This window comes from Schistocerca serialis, chromosome 8, assembly GCF_023864345.2.
Source record: "Schistocerca serialis cubense isolate TAMUIC-IGC-003099 chromosome 8, iqSchSeri2.2, whole genome shotgun sequence".
In the NCBI taxonomy this organism is placed as follows: Eukaryota; Metazoa; Arthropoda; class Insecta; order Orthoptera; family Acrididae; genus Schistocerca; species Schistocerca serialis.
Genome location: NC_064645.1, coordinates 135,267,839 through 135,283,240, shown reverse-complemented (window position 1 = coordinate 135,283,240; position 15,402 = coordinate 135,267,839). Strand labels below are relative to the sequence as shown.

At 42.4% G+C, this 15,402-nt stretch overlaps 1 protein-coding gene across 1 annotated transcript in view; it reads left to right on the top strand.

Moving 5' to 3' along the window:
• Positions 1–15,402, top strand: part of LOC126416871 (opioid-binding protein/cell adhesion molecule-like) — a gene marked incomplete at its 3' end in the record, with an annotated part of 952,882 nt that overhangs the window by 120,773 nt on the left and 816,707 nt on the right. The gene's annotated exons all lie outside the window — the stretch shown is intronic.

Here is a 15,402-nt window from a genome sequence, read left to right as displayed (position 1 = left end):
GGGCCGCCATTTCTTCCAAAGGAATCATTGGCCCATTTTTCAGATCCGAAACGATTACTGCATCACGCTATCTGGACATTCTTCGTGAATTTGTGGCGGTACAAACTGCCTTAGACGACACTGCAAACACCTCGTGGTTTATGCAAGATGGTGCCCGGCCACATCGCACGGCCGACGTCTTTAATTTCCTGAATGAATATTTCGATGATCGTGTGATTGCTTTGGGCTATCCGAAACATACAGGCGGCGGCGTGGATTGGCCTCCCTATTCGCCAGACGTGAACCCCTTTGACTTCTTTCTGTGGGGACACTTGAAAGACCAGGTGTACCGCCAGAATCCAGAAACAATTGAACAGCTGAAGCAGTACATCTCATATGCATGTGAAGCCATTCCGCCAGACAGGTTGTCAAAGGTTTCGGGTAATTTCATTCAGAGACTACGCCATATTATTGATACGCATGGTGGATATGTGGAAAATATCGTACTATATAGTTTCCCAGACCGCAGCGCCATCTGTTGTTGAAAATTGTAACTACTGTAATTTCGAAAGTTTGTCCGCCTGAAAATGTACTGTTGTCCCAAGCATATTGCAACAAACGGTGTATTTCTATCGCTGCTCGTTTAGTTTTTATTGCCGTTTCAAATATACCGGTCATTTTTGAAACACCCTGTACAAGTACAAATAGTCCCTTCGCATAAACTGTTTTAACATTACTTATAAGACAAACAGGTGGAACATAGGTATTCAGTAGGAGAAACACCTATCGCAGTACTAAATAGAAAAAGCTAATAGTGAACAAGGAAGAATCCGTAAGTTTACTTGCAAGCAACTCTTTGGCGATTCTCTTATCAGAAGGTCTTGTATATGCTTCGGCAGTAGCTGCTTTGTCCACTGTCAGACCTTCTTCAAGTCTGAGAGCTTCGGTTGTAATCACCGCCTCACAGCGAACCAACAAAAACAAGCGTTAGATTACAAAAGCGAAATCCTATGCACTTAAACCATTATCTGCTAACTGTGAACAGGCCCTAACTAACTCTGATTATAAGAATTAGTCCGTGTAAACCAGTGGCTGATACACATGGACGGCGCGCGGGGCGCGTGCCGCCCCCCCCCCCCCTTCCCCCTTACCCTTGCGAGGCCACGCGCATTGCCATCCGCGCTCCCCGCGACAGCTCGCACGCTATTCGTTCGTTTCTTTCGTCAGTCGTCTCGACTGAATCGAGTTAGGAGTAGTTGTACTTTCCTATTTAGCACGCGCGTCCCCTTCGTCGTATTTCATACATTTCTGTCTGGCACACAGACAGCCTGGACGTCGCGATGGCAAAAGCAAAATTAGATTTGACGCTCGAGGTGTACGACAGCATGAGAGCTTATGCTGATAGCCACTTTGCTCGTAATGTTGAAGAGGCGAAGGCAGTGACGGGAGAGTTAGACGTGGAAATGAGAGTTCGTCGACTCACAGGCAGACAAGACACAGGGAAAACTGCGATCATGGTTCAAACGGTTCAAATGGCTCTGAGCACTATGGGACTTAACATCTGTGGTCATCAGTCCCCTAGAACTTAGAACTACTTAAACCTAACTAACCTAAGGACATCACACACATCCATGCCCGAGGCAGGATTCGAACCTGCGACCGTAGCAGTCGCGCGGTTCCGGACTGAGCGCCTGAACCGCTAGACCACCGCGGCCGGCAAACTGCGATCATAATGATGATGCTGTGACATAATTGAAAATAACTGTTTTTATTCCAACACTGGACCATGTTACAATTGACATGAGATAATGTTTTGCTGAAAAAAATATATATAATTTAAAATTGAACATACTTTTACCCTCACTACTACTGAAACATGACGGTAACGATCTGGCGCATAAATTGAATCAGTGCTGACCTACTTTTCTTTGAAGAAGAATCACTCTCTGCGTTTAAAAAGAGACTAGCGGGGGAGCTTTCTCAATACAAGCAAATGAGCATAAACGCCTTTAATTATCGTGATTCTGTTATGCAAGAGATGTCTGTTTGTCCTAGGCGTGACTATCCTACTTTGCTCAAGCTATATAGATATTTGATTGTCTACCTGCATCTGTTGTTACAGTAGAAAGTTTTTCAACATAGCGACGTACGAAGACATGGAAGACGTCGACAATGAAGGAGGATTGGTTTAATGGCTTAGCTCTGTTGAACATCCACCCTGACATTGATTGCCCTATTGACGATGCAACTAACCAATTTGCCAAGAAGAATAAGGACATAGAATTCATCATTTAAGGAAGAGAACCACAATTATAACTTTTTGTATCATAAGATGGCATTGTCTTATATATGTTTATAATCAGTTTAAATAAAACTTTCTTAAACATTGCATGCGACTTGATTATTTTTTATTACAGTAAAAGTAAACGTAGCTCAAGATGTCTTTAGCGACCCCTGCTTGACGTTTTTCAGTATCCGCCACTGGTGTAAACTCTTACTATTTTTAACCACACTTGAGAGAAAAATTCACAAAACCCAAGCATTAATTAAATATTTAAGAATAAATCAATTGGAACTTGTAAACTAATCACTAATTCAGTTATCACATTCAAATTCATGAGAACCGCACTGAACAAAGCTAACGTAACACATCACGCTACTCGTCCAGTTCATTCCGCATTGTTTGCGAAATTAAATCACGTCCAGAGGCAATTAGTAATAACACAGCCAGGTATTCACGTAAGTCGTGCAAGTATGCCGGCGACAATCGCAGTTTAGTTAAAAAAAAAAAAAATAACCCACGACGCTGTTACCTCGTTATAGAAATAATGATGTAACACGGCTGACATTATCTTTCTGTGTTTTATATCTATTTTCAGCGACGACCGTAAATAACGTTTCTCTTTGGCATCCTCCACAGGTCGTCGGTTGTACGAGGCCACTAGTCAGCTATTAGATCCCTTTGTGGTGGCTGACAGCGTTGCCGACTAGTATCCTATCACTCTGTAACATATTTCATAAGGGTAACAACAAGTAAATCCCTCCTCTGGGACCCTGCCTGTGTAGTCAGCTACATATTTGCCGTCATTTAACCGACCCTTTCGCTAGAATGTTAGGTGAAACTGAATAACACGCCGACAATACGCGGATCCTTACACCCCTCGCCCCCTAGTCAACTTAACCTTTGGTTACGGCTCCGTCTACACAGACGCGGTCCACGGAGTCAATAATATTAACCTGTTTCGATTTTTCAAATCTGAGTATTCGTTACTCGTAACACTATAATAAGTACATTTTTCTTAAGTCATTTTCCATAACCCATTCTGCTGTCCCTTAATTTAGTTGCAATACTGATATTGATTTAAGTCATCTTTCATTCACTACCTTATTTCATCACTATCACATCCTTGTACAACTTTTGGTTTAAACGATTTCAATTTTGGGTATACGATAAATCGCAAAAATCTAAGGGCTGTCAGTTCGACTAAATATCTAGGAATTACAATTACGAGCAACTTAATCTGAAAGACCACATAGGTAATATTGTGGGGAAGACGAAACAAAGACTGCGCTGTGTCGACAGAACACTTAGAAGATGCGACAAACCCACTAATGAGACAGCCTACATTACAAAAAATGGTTCAAATGGCTCTCAGCACTATAGGGCTTAACATCTGAGGTCATCAGTCGCCTAGAACTTAGAACTACTTAAACCTAACTAACCTAAGGACATCACACACATCCATGTCCGAGGCAGGATTCGAACCTGCGACCGTAGCGGTCGCGAGGTTCCAGACTGAAGCGCCTAGAACCGCTCGGTCACACGGGACGGCTGCCTACATTACACTTGTCCGTCCTCTGCTGGAATATTGCTGTGCGGTATGGGATCCTTCCCCCCCCCCCCCCCCCCCCCCCATGAACCACGGACCTTGCCGTTGGTGGGGAGGCTTGCGTGCCTCAGCGATACAGATAGCCGTACCGTAGGTACAACCACAACGGAGGGGTATCTGTTGAGAGGCCAGACAAACGTGTGGTTCCTGAAGAGGGGCAGCAGCCTTTTCAGTAGTTGCAAGGGCAACAGTCTGGATGATTGACTGATCTGGCCTTGTAACACAAGCCAAAACGGCCTTGCTGTGCTGGTACTGCGAACGGCTGAAAGCAAGGGGAAACTACGACCGTAATTTTTCCCGAGGGCATGCAGCTTTACTGTATGATTAAATGATGATAGCGTCCTCTTGGGTAAAATATTCCGGAGGTAAAATAGTCCCCCATTCGGATCTCCGGGCGGGGACTACTCAAGAGGATGTCGTTATCAGGAGAAAGAAAACTGGCGTTCTACGGATTGGAGCGTGGAATGTCAGATCCCTTAATCGGGCAGGTAGGTTAGAAAATTTAAAAAGGGAAATGGATAGGTTAAAGTTAGATATAGTGGGAATTAGTGAAGTTCGGTGGCAGGAGGAACAAGACTTCTGGTCAGGTGACTACAGGGTTATAAACACAAAGTCAAATAGGGGTAATGCAGGAGTAGGTTCAATAATGAATAGGAAAATAGGAATGCGGGTAAGCTACTACAAACAGCATAGTGAACGCATTATTGTGGCCAAGATAGATACGAAGCCCACACCTACTACAGTAGTACAAGTTTATATGCCAACTAGCTCTGCAGATGACGAAGAAATTGAAGAAATGTATGATGAAATAAAAGAAATTATTCAGATAGTGAAGGGAGACGAAAATTTAATAGTCATGGGTGACTGGAATTCGAGTGTAGGAAAAGGGAGAGAAGGAAACGTAGTAGGTGAATATGGATTGGGGCTAAGAAATGAAAGAGGAAGCCGCCTGATAGAATTTTGCACAGAGCACAACTTAATCATAGCTAAAACTTGGTTTAAGAATCATGATAGAAGGTTGTATACATGGAAGAACCCTGGAGATACTAAAAGGTATCAGATAGATTATATAATGGTAAGACAGAGATTTAGGAACCAGGTTTAAATTGTAAGACATTTCCAGGGGCAGATGTGGACTCTGACCACAATCTGTTGGTTATGACCTGTAGATTAAAACTGAAGAAACTGCAAAAAGGTGGGAATTTAAAGAGATGGGACCTGGATAAACTGAAAGAACCAGAGGTTGTACAGAGTTTCAGGGAGAGCATAAGGGAACAATTGAACGGAATGGGGGAAAGAAATACAGTAGAAGAAGAATGGGTAGCTCTGAGGGATGAAGTAGTGAAGGCAGCAGACGATCAAGTAGGTAAAAAGAAGAGGGTTAGTAGAAATCCTTGGGTAACAGAAGAAATATTGAATTTAATTGATGAAAGGAGAAAATATAAAAATACAGTAAATGAAGCAGGCAAAAAGGAATACAAACGTCTCAAAAATGAGATTGACAGGAAGTGCAAAATGGCTAAGCAGGGATGGCTAGAGGACAAATGTAAGGATGTAGAGGCTTGTCTCACTAGGGGTAAGATAGATACTGCCTACAGGAAAATTAGAGAGACCTTTGGAGATAAGAGAACCACATGTATGAACATCAAGAGCTCAGATGGAAACCCAGTTCTAAGCAAAGAAGGGAAAGCAGAAAGGTGGAAGGAGTATATAGAGGGTCTATACAAGGGCGATGCACTTGAGGACAATATTATGGAAATGGAAGAGGATGTAGATGAAGATGAAATGGGAGATACGATACTGCGTGAAGAGTTTGACAGAGGACTGAAGGACCTGAGTCGAAACAAGGCCTCCAGAGTAGACAAAATTCCATTGGAACTACTGACGGCCTTGGGAGAGCCAGTCCTGACAAAACTCTACCATCTGGTGAGCAAGATGTACGAAACAGGCGAAATACCCTCAGACTTCAAGAAGAATATAATAATTCCAATCCCAAAGAAAGCAGGTGTTGACAGATGTGAAAATTACCGAACCATCAGTTTAATAAGCCACAGCTGCAAAGTACTAACACGAATTCTTTACAGACGAATGGAAAAACTAGTAGAAGCCGACCTCGGGGAAGATCAGTTTGGATTCCGTAGAAATACTGGAACACGTGAGGCAGTACTGACCTTACGACTTATCGTAGAAGAAAGATTAAGGAAAGGCAAACCTACGTTTCTAGCATTTGTAGACTTAGAGAAAGCTTTTGACTATGTTGACTGGAATACTCTCTTTCAAATTCTAAAGGTGGCAGGGGTAAAATACAGGGAGCGAAAGGCTATTTACAACTTGTACAGAAACCAGATGGCAGTTATAAGAGTCGAGGGACATGAAAGGGAAGCAGTGGTTGGGAAGGGAGTAAGACAGGGTTGTAGCCTCTCCCCGATGTTATTCAATCTCTATATTGAGCAAGCAGTAAAGGAAACAAAAGAAAAATTTGGAGTAGGTATTAAAATCCATGGAGAAGAAATAAAAACTTTGAGGTTCGCCGATGACATTGTAATTCTGTCAGAGACAGCAAAGGACTTGGAAGAGCAGTTGAACGGAATGGATGGTGTCTTGAAGGGAGGATATAAGATGAACATCAACAAAAGCAAAACGAGGATAATGGAATGTAGTCGAGTTAAGTCGGGTGATGCTGAGGGTATTAGATTAGGAAATGAGACACTTAAAGTAGTAAAGGAGTTTTGCTATTTGGGGAGCAAAATAACTGATGATGGACGAAGTAGAGAGGATATAAAATGTAGACTGGCAATGGCAAGGAAAGCGTTTCTGAAGAAGAGAAATTTGTTAACATCGAGTATAGATTTAAGTGTCAGGAAGTTATTTCTGAACGTATTTGTATGGAGTGTAGCCATGTATGGAAGTGAAACATGGACGGTAAATAGTTTGGACAAGAAGAGAATAGAAGTTTTGAAATGTGGTGTTACAGAAGAATGCTGAAGATTAGATGGGTAGATCACATAACTAATGATGAAGTATTGAATAGGATTGGGGTGAAGAGAAGTTTGTGGCACAACTTGACCAGAAGAAGGGATCGGTTGGTAGGACATGTTCTGAGGCATCAAGGGATCACCAATTTAGTATTGGAGGGCAGTGTGGAGGGTAAAAATCATAGGGGGAGACCAAGAGATGAATACACTAAGCAGATTCAGAAGGATGTAGGTTGCAGTAGGTACTGGGAGATGAAGAAACTTGCACAGGATAGAGTAGCATGGAGAGCTGCATCAAACCAGTCTCAGGACTGAAGACCACAACAACAACAACAACAATGGGATCCTTACCAGGTGGGATTGACGGAGGACATCAAAAAAGTGCAAAAATGGGCAGATCGTTTCGTATTATCGCGCAATAGGAGTGAGAGTGTCACTGATATGATACGCGAGTTGGGGTGGCAGGCACTGAAACAAAGGCGGTTTTCTTTGCGGTGAGATCTATTTCGGAAATTTCAATCACCAACTTTCTCTTCCGAATGTATTTTGTTGACACCCACCTACGTAGGGAAAAATGATCATCGTAATAAAATTTTAAAAAATCTGTGATCGAACAGAGGGAGAAATGATCATCGCAATAAAATAAAAAAATCTGTGCTCGACCAGAAAAACGTACGTGTTTCTTTATCTCACGCGCAATTTGAGAGTGGAATGGTGGAGAAGTATTTAGAGGGGGGTTCACGTAGCGCTCATTCAGGCACTTGAGTGCGACAGTGGAGAAGAAATAGCAAAATAGTTCAATGAGCTCCCATTCAAGTATTTGAGTGTTAAATTTGAGTACGACAGAAAAGTGCAAAAATGGGCAGATCGTTTCGTATTATCGCGCAATAGGAGTGAGAGTGTCACTGATATGATACGCGAGTTGGGGTGGCAGGCACTGAAACAAAGGCGGTTTTCTTTGCGGTGAGATCTATTTCGGAAATTTCAATCACCAACTTTCTCTTCCGAATGTATTTTGTTGACACCCACCTACGTAGGGAAAAATGATCATCGTAATAAAATTTTAAAAAATCTGTGATCGAACAGAGGGAGAAATGATCATCGCAATAAAATAAAAAAATCTGTGCTCGACCAGAAAAACGTACGTGTTTCTTTATCTCACGCGCAATTTGAGAGTGGAATGGTGGAGAAGTATTTAGAGGGGGGTTCACTGAGCGCTCATTCAGGCACTTGAGTGCGACAGTGGAGAAGAAATAGCAAAATAGTTCAATGAGCTCCCATTCAAGTATTTGAGTGTTAAATTTGAGTACGATAGAAAAGTGCAAAAATGGGCAGATCGTTTCGTATTATCGCGCAATAGGAGTGAGAGTGTCACTGATATGATACGCGAGTTGGGGTGGCAGGCACTGAAACAAAGGCCGTTTTCTTTGCGGTGAGATCTATTTCGGAAATTTCAATCACCAACTTTCTCTTCCGAATGTATTTTGTTGACACCCACCTACGTAGGGAAAAATGATCATCGTAATAAAATTTTAAAAAATCTGTGATCGAACAGAGGGAGAAATGATCATCGCAATAAAATAAAAAAATCTGTGCTCGACCAGAAAAGCGTAAGTGTTTCTTTATCTCACGCGCAATTTGAGAGTGGAATGGTGGAGAAGTATTTAGAGGGGTGTTCACTGAGCGCTCATTCACGCACTTGAGTGCGACAGTGGAGAAGAAATAGCAAAATAGTTCAATGAGCACCCATTCAAGTATTTGAGTGTTAAATTTGAGTACGACAGTTGAGTGGAATTAGCAAAGTAATTCACTCAAGAATTTGAGTGTTAAATACAGAGCATCAATGTACATGCACAAATTCGTGAATGCATAACTGTAAACAATGTAACCATTTGAGTACGACAGTTGAGTGGAATTAGCAAAGTAATTCACTCAAGAATTTGAGTGTTAAATACAGAGCATCAATGTACATGCACAAATTCGTGAATGCATAACTGTAAACAATGTAACCATGCAAAGCTGGGCTGGTGCTTCGGCAGGTGATCAGCAGTGATATAACACAGTTTGCACAAAGCAACTGCGAGAATGCTGTTTAGGTAGTGCACTTAGGCGCACTCCTGTCAGACCAGCGATTACATTATCTGTAGCAAATAAGATCATTTACCCATCACTTAATTCTATTAAATTGACCTTAGTATCATATTCTTGATTAACAGCTCTTAACGTAAGGTAAAATCTCTTGCCAATTCTATTACTAATTACACCGTAAACCAACGTAGAGGGTGCTTTACACGTAACTAAAATACTTTTCAACACTTATAATGTTCGCTTACTATTCGATTCCGGTAAAATGAAGGCGACATTTATTGTGCAGCAACGCATTAGCATCAGCGAGGAATTAGTTAACTTTAACATTACGTTGTGTTGCTGAACCAGCGATATTGTTTTAACACTATAATCCTGTCCCATCAGTTAAAATCAACTGCGCAGCAAAGAACATTACTCACACAAGGTTACTGTTAATAAATAAATGCATAATAAGGATAGTGCCCTCGACGTAAGTAAATGAACTAACTTAAATGTAAAACTTTCAATAATCTACTTAGGAAGTAAGCACGTATTTCAGTTTATGTCGCTGGATATGTGAGGAACATCGTATGTGAAGTGATTCTGTGTGCCTTCAGCACGAAGTAACAGAACCACAGCACATGTTCGGACTGTAGATTTATCTTAAATTTTTACCTCCCATCAATCCGTCAAACAACACACTTTTTTAATTTTCTGTGGTACAGAGACTGCAGCTGCGAAGGATTTTTTGAATGATGTCTTGATGCCTTCAACTGCCATTCCCTTAATTTCATATACGATTCTACAATTTCGGCCTTAGGTAATATTCAAGTATTTAATGGGTGATTCTTTAGTAGGAAATTATACCACATACGTCCTTGCTCCGTATGACCGCACGTTACGCTAATAAAATAAATCAGAGAGGTTTTACGCTATTTTCGCAGCACGTTACTTTGGAGCAGTTGCTGCAAAGCTCTCCGATCAATTCTGTTGTCGAAACCTCGTGTGTAAGTGTCTTTTAATTCTGCCTTTCTGCAACTTAGCATTTTATATTTACAGTAAATGGCAATCTATCTTTTCTTACATTGCTAAATCACATAATAACGTATGTATTACGTATCCATTTGATAATGTACTAGTCGCATACGGGGTGGGGCAAATGAAAGTGGCTCGGAGAACAGAATTTCAGCCCACAAAGATACACAGCAGCGGAAAGGAAATACAGTACTAACCGGACTAAAGCATCGGCTTGATTTGGTAGGACTCTGAAGCATTTTGTGTTGAATTGCAGCCACATTTCCTGGTGCGAGGGCACGTTTTGGAATGTTTTCTGACTTGTTCAAAACAGAACCTCTCTGACACTAATTTCGGACTAAGCGCTGCATGGCAGTCTTTGCGGGCACTTTGACACCACTAAACTCCTCAGCAAACAATTGACAACCCAGGTTCCACGACTTCGTTGTCATGTAACTTTACACGACGAACACCGACTGCTCCACTGCGAACACCATCGTCTCCTTTGCATGGCTTCACTTAACACTGATACAGCCCGCAATACGCTCTGAACCAGTGTGGATCACGTGATGTACGTACACGTGGTGTGCACCTCACGGGATGTGAATACATGCATACATTCATGTCCAATCGTATCCACTTGTCCTGGTCAGTTTTATTTGCCCCACCCTGTATGTGTTCACATGCACTATACTTTTCAAAATAATACGTAAACACAGTGTACTGTCGAATATCTCAGCTGGTAAGCGTACTTCCTTGACACACACTATATTCAAAGTTGTGTATTCATTAGGACTTAAATTTTTTTCGCATGTAAATTTTTGATCGTCCTACGCCTTGGTACAATCATTAGGACACATCAACATTTTTCTTAAAGGCTGCTGTCAGCTTTTCCATTGTCATAAAATTCTCCAAGTTTTCAGTTCCCCAACTAAGGACTTGCCGAAACCATGCTTCTTCGAATGGGTGCTGTATCGTGTTCTAAATGTGGACCACCACGCTTGTGAGCAGGTTCTGATACCGGTGTGGCTCATCATTGTATATCAGAACACAATTCTCATGAAGGCACTCCAGTCAAAACATGGCCACCTCACCACAAGGTTTCCTAGTTACTGAAGATCCTAATCTGGCTAAACCACTACTGGCTAAGTATTTAACACGGGCACAGCATGTTACTGACCACGAAATTATACAATACTGTGAAAATTAAGATATGTTCAGTCAGTTCTAGCATCGACGGGACCCGAGTTTAGTGAAAAAGCATAATCACAAGTAATGGTTGCAAATGTAAAATCTCTGCTTATACACCAATTACGGATTCAGTGGCACCAAATTATTAATGCAGGTCCATTCACCTTATTTCCACAATATTTCGTGTGCTGGACAGGGTAATAACTACAGGTAACGTTAGGTTACACAGATTTTCGGAAAAATTTCGTTTCATTCGATTTCTCAGGCATATATAACGTGGTAAAGATATTCACAGTCGTTTTTTCAGATATCGTAAGAGTACAATAATTCTTTAGGCACTTTACCCGCTTAACAATTTTTCTTAAGTCGTTATCTGGTGCAGAGCTGTTTATATTCATCTTTATGGTTCAAATGGCTCTGAGCACTATGGGACTTAACATCTTAGGTCATCAGTCCCCTAGAACTTACAACTACATAAACCTAACTAACCTAAGGACATCACACACATCCATGCCCGAGGCAGGATTCGAACCTGCGACCGTAGCAGTCCCACGGTTCCGGACTGCAGCGCCTAGAACCGCACGGCCACCACGGCCGGCTATTCATCTTTACAATACGGTTTTGGATTCTGATTGCATTTTGGATTATACGAGTTTCCGCATTCATTTTACGAACAGTTCGATAATGGTACCGTAAAATCAGCGAAATTGTGGAGAAGGCCTACAGAAATACCCCACATACCACACGACATCGTATCCAAGTAGAAGGGAAGATATGTCTGAATGGCTTTAATCTCCTAAAAGAACAACGCTTCAACAAATGCTAAAGCTGCTTAATAATGAAGGGACAAATATGCAGGAAACAACTACATAAGATGCTTCATATTTAACAAAGAGCAACTACGAAGAACACGGAATGTGTGCACTCAAGATGAAGGAAGTGCTTGAAAGTAACAGCATTATACGAGTGTTGGAACTTAAATAGTGGCAACTATTTATATACAGCTCGTACAAAATAGACCTTCAAAGTAGTCACCAGCATTCGTATAACCCGCTGCCATCGATGTGGAAGTCGTAGGATACTTTTAGCAGTGTCAGTTGTGTTGACAGTTCGAGAGGCGCGGTCTATCGCCAGACGAATTTGTAGCAGTTCTGAAACGAATACCGTGAAGTGTTTCCTTCAGTTTAGAAATCGAGTTGAGCTCACGAGGGCTTAAGTCAGGAGAGTGCAGTAGGTGGTATAGTACTTAGCAGCCCCCTCAGTCGAAAAAATCAGTAACAGCTTACACCGTCCGTGCTTGAACATCGTCCAGAAAAAGTATGATCAGGTCCTGCATAAAGTGTCGTCACTTTGTCTCTAAACTGGTCATAGGTTGTGTACCAAAAATGAACAGCATGGAGACGGATGTGATGACACTTTCTGCAGGACTTGACCATCATTTTGCAGGACAATGCTCAAACACACACAGTGCAAGCTGTTACTGATTTGTTTGACTGATGGGGCTGCTAAGTTCTATACCACCTACTGCACTCCCCTGATTTTGGCCCTTGTGAGTTCAACAACATTTCTAAACTGAAGGAAACGCTTCACAGAATCCGCTTCAGAATTGCTACAAATTCGTCGGGGCCTGACGCTGTGGCCGACCGGCTCTGGGCTCTTAAATCCGGCACCGAGCTGCTGCTATGGTGGCAGGTTCGAATCCTGCCTCGGGCATGGATTTGTGTGATGTCCTTAGGTTAGTTAGGTTTAAATAGTTCTAGGTCTAGGGGACTAATGACCTCAGATGTTAAGTCCCATAGTGCTCAGAGCCATTTGAACCATTTTCTTTTTATGAAAGTTGGACTATTGCACTATACATAGAAAGAACTACAACTGTACGGTAAAGTACAGTAGAGAAGGTAACTGAAAAGAATGCGCAATGAGACAAACAGAAACGACACTTTTACTCAAAAACAATAATTATACTGCAGTCATCGCAATTGATGACGATTCCGCGGAAGTTAGGAAAGGCGGGACATGGTTTTCAATACAGTACGTGATCACCACGGACGGTAAGGCGAGCTTTGCAACGTGCAACCATGCTGGCCACAAGATTGCCGAGGAGTTCTTGTGGCAGGGCATTCCATTTCCCCACGAGTGCAATTTGGTAACTGCTGCCTGGTCGGTGGTGCACGTGGATGTGCTGCAGAATGTCTCCCTTATTCATCCCTCACGTGCTGGATGGGTTTACGTAGGGATAAAGGGCACGTCGGTCGCCGAATGTATTCTCGTTTCCCGAGTGCACCACAGATAAGACTCACATCGTGAAGCTGTTGAGTGCCACAATAATGCTGCCTAGTGAGTGCACCGTGTTCCACCATGTGGAGGTCAGTACGTTCGTAAAATCTCTTCATACCGTAACACGTGCACCACCGAAAGGCTCATATTCCTCAATTGTCTTGCCTGCATTGCATTTTTCTACCTCTCGCCATGTGAGGGTATGTAATGCGCCCAGGAACATTGTCGAATATAATCCTTCTTGTGGTACATCTGCTGTGGTCTTCTAATAATTTCCGGGTATGCAGCCGGATCCCGTCGACATTCTGCCACGATATTTCGGCCCAGAGACGTCCGGCCATCATCAGGTGAGTACACAACTACTGAAGAGCCCAGGTGCAGTCGCGGTATTTATGCCGAATCTCGCGCCTGTGAAATGTACTGGCATCCTACAGCGCATGCGTCAAGTGTTGACATGCGCAGCATAGCCGAGTTGTACGTGCTGCCCTCGGTGGTGGAAATAAAGGTTCATCTAGTCATTGAGTATCGAATGACACTGTCGATTCCGCTGTGATTGTATAATTTTAATAACAGGATTCCAATTTTTATCCAGCTGAAAGCCGTTGTATCGATTTATAAGATTATTGGCAAGACGTATTTCCACTGATTCCTTGATTACGGAATCCCAAAAACCGGAAACCGGGGATAAAATTTTGTTACATTGTATTCCATTGAATGTCCCAAAGAAATACAGTGCTCTGCTACTGCCGATTTTGACGGTTGCCGCAGACGGGTGTATCTTTCATGTTCTATACATCGTTCATGGACAGTTCTTGTCGTCTGGCCAATATATGCAGCGCCACATTCACAGGGAATTTTGTAGACGCCTTCCTTCTTCAGTTGTAAATCGTCTTTAACGGATCCAACCAGGGCCCGGTTCTTTGCTGGTGGACGGAAGATAACCTTGATTTTATTTTTCTTCAGTAATCGGCCAATTTTCGACGACACATTCCCGGCGTATGGAGGGAACGCAGTTGATTTAAAGTCATCTTCTGCGTCCTCAGTGCGTTGCTTCTTGTTATGATAGTTGCGCATGGCCTTCCTTATTTGGCGAGAAGTGTAGCCATTCTCTTTGAAAACCTTCTCCAAGTGTTCTAATTCTGCGTGGAGGTTTTCATCATCCGATATTATATGCGCTCGATGTATTAAGGTACTGAGAACACCGGCTGTTTGTGCTGGGTGATGGCAGCTTGACGCCTGGAGATACAGATCTGTGTGAGTCGCTTTCCTGTACACAGAATGTCCTAATTTTATTTTATCCCCGGTTTCCGGTTTTTTGGGATTCCGTAATCAAGGAATCAGTGGAAATACGTCTTGCCAATAATCTTATAAATCGAGACAACGGCTTTCAGCGGAATAAAAATTGGAATCCTGTTATTAAAATTATACAATCACAGCGGAATCGACAGTGTCATTCGATACTCAATGACTAGATGAACCTTTATTTCTACCACCGAGGGCAGCACGTACAACTCGGCTATGCTGCGCATGTCAACACCTGACGCATGCGTTGTAGGATGCCAGTACATTTCACAGGCGCGAGATTCGGCATAAATACCGCGACTGCACCTGGGCTCTTCAGTAGTTGTGTACTCACCTGATGATGGCCGGACGTCTCTGGGCCGAAATATCGTGGCAGAATGTCGACGGGATCCGGCTGCATACCCGGAAATTATTACAAGAAGAAATACGCCGGGAAAATTTCAGAAGTCACATCAAATACCTTTACGGGGAGGAGATGGTTCAGGATATCCACGTATTGGATAAATTACGTGAGAAGAGAGCCAGGTTGCTGTGTTCACTAAATTTTTTACTGAAATGTAGAGACAATAACTTGATTCCAACTTTCGCCAGAGTTGTTCATTTTATTAATAGTGTGGCCGCCAACAATATAAAACGCAAGGCGAGTCTGGCTTTAGTAAGAGAACGAATCCGTTTTACGCGTCGTGAGTTAGACACTGTCGCAAGGA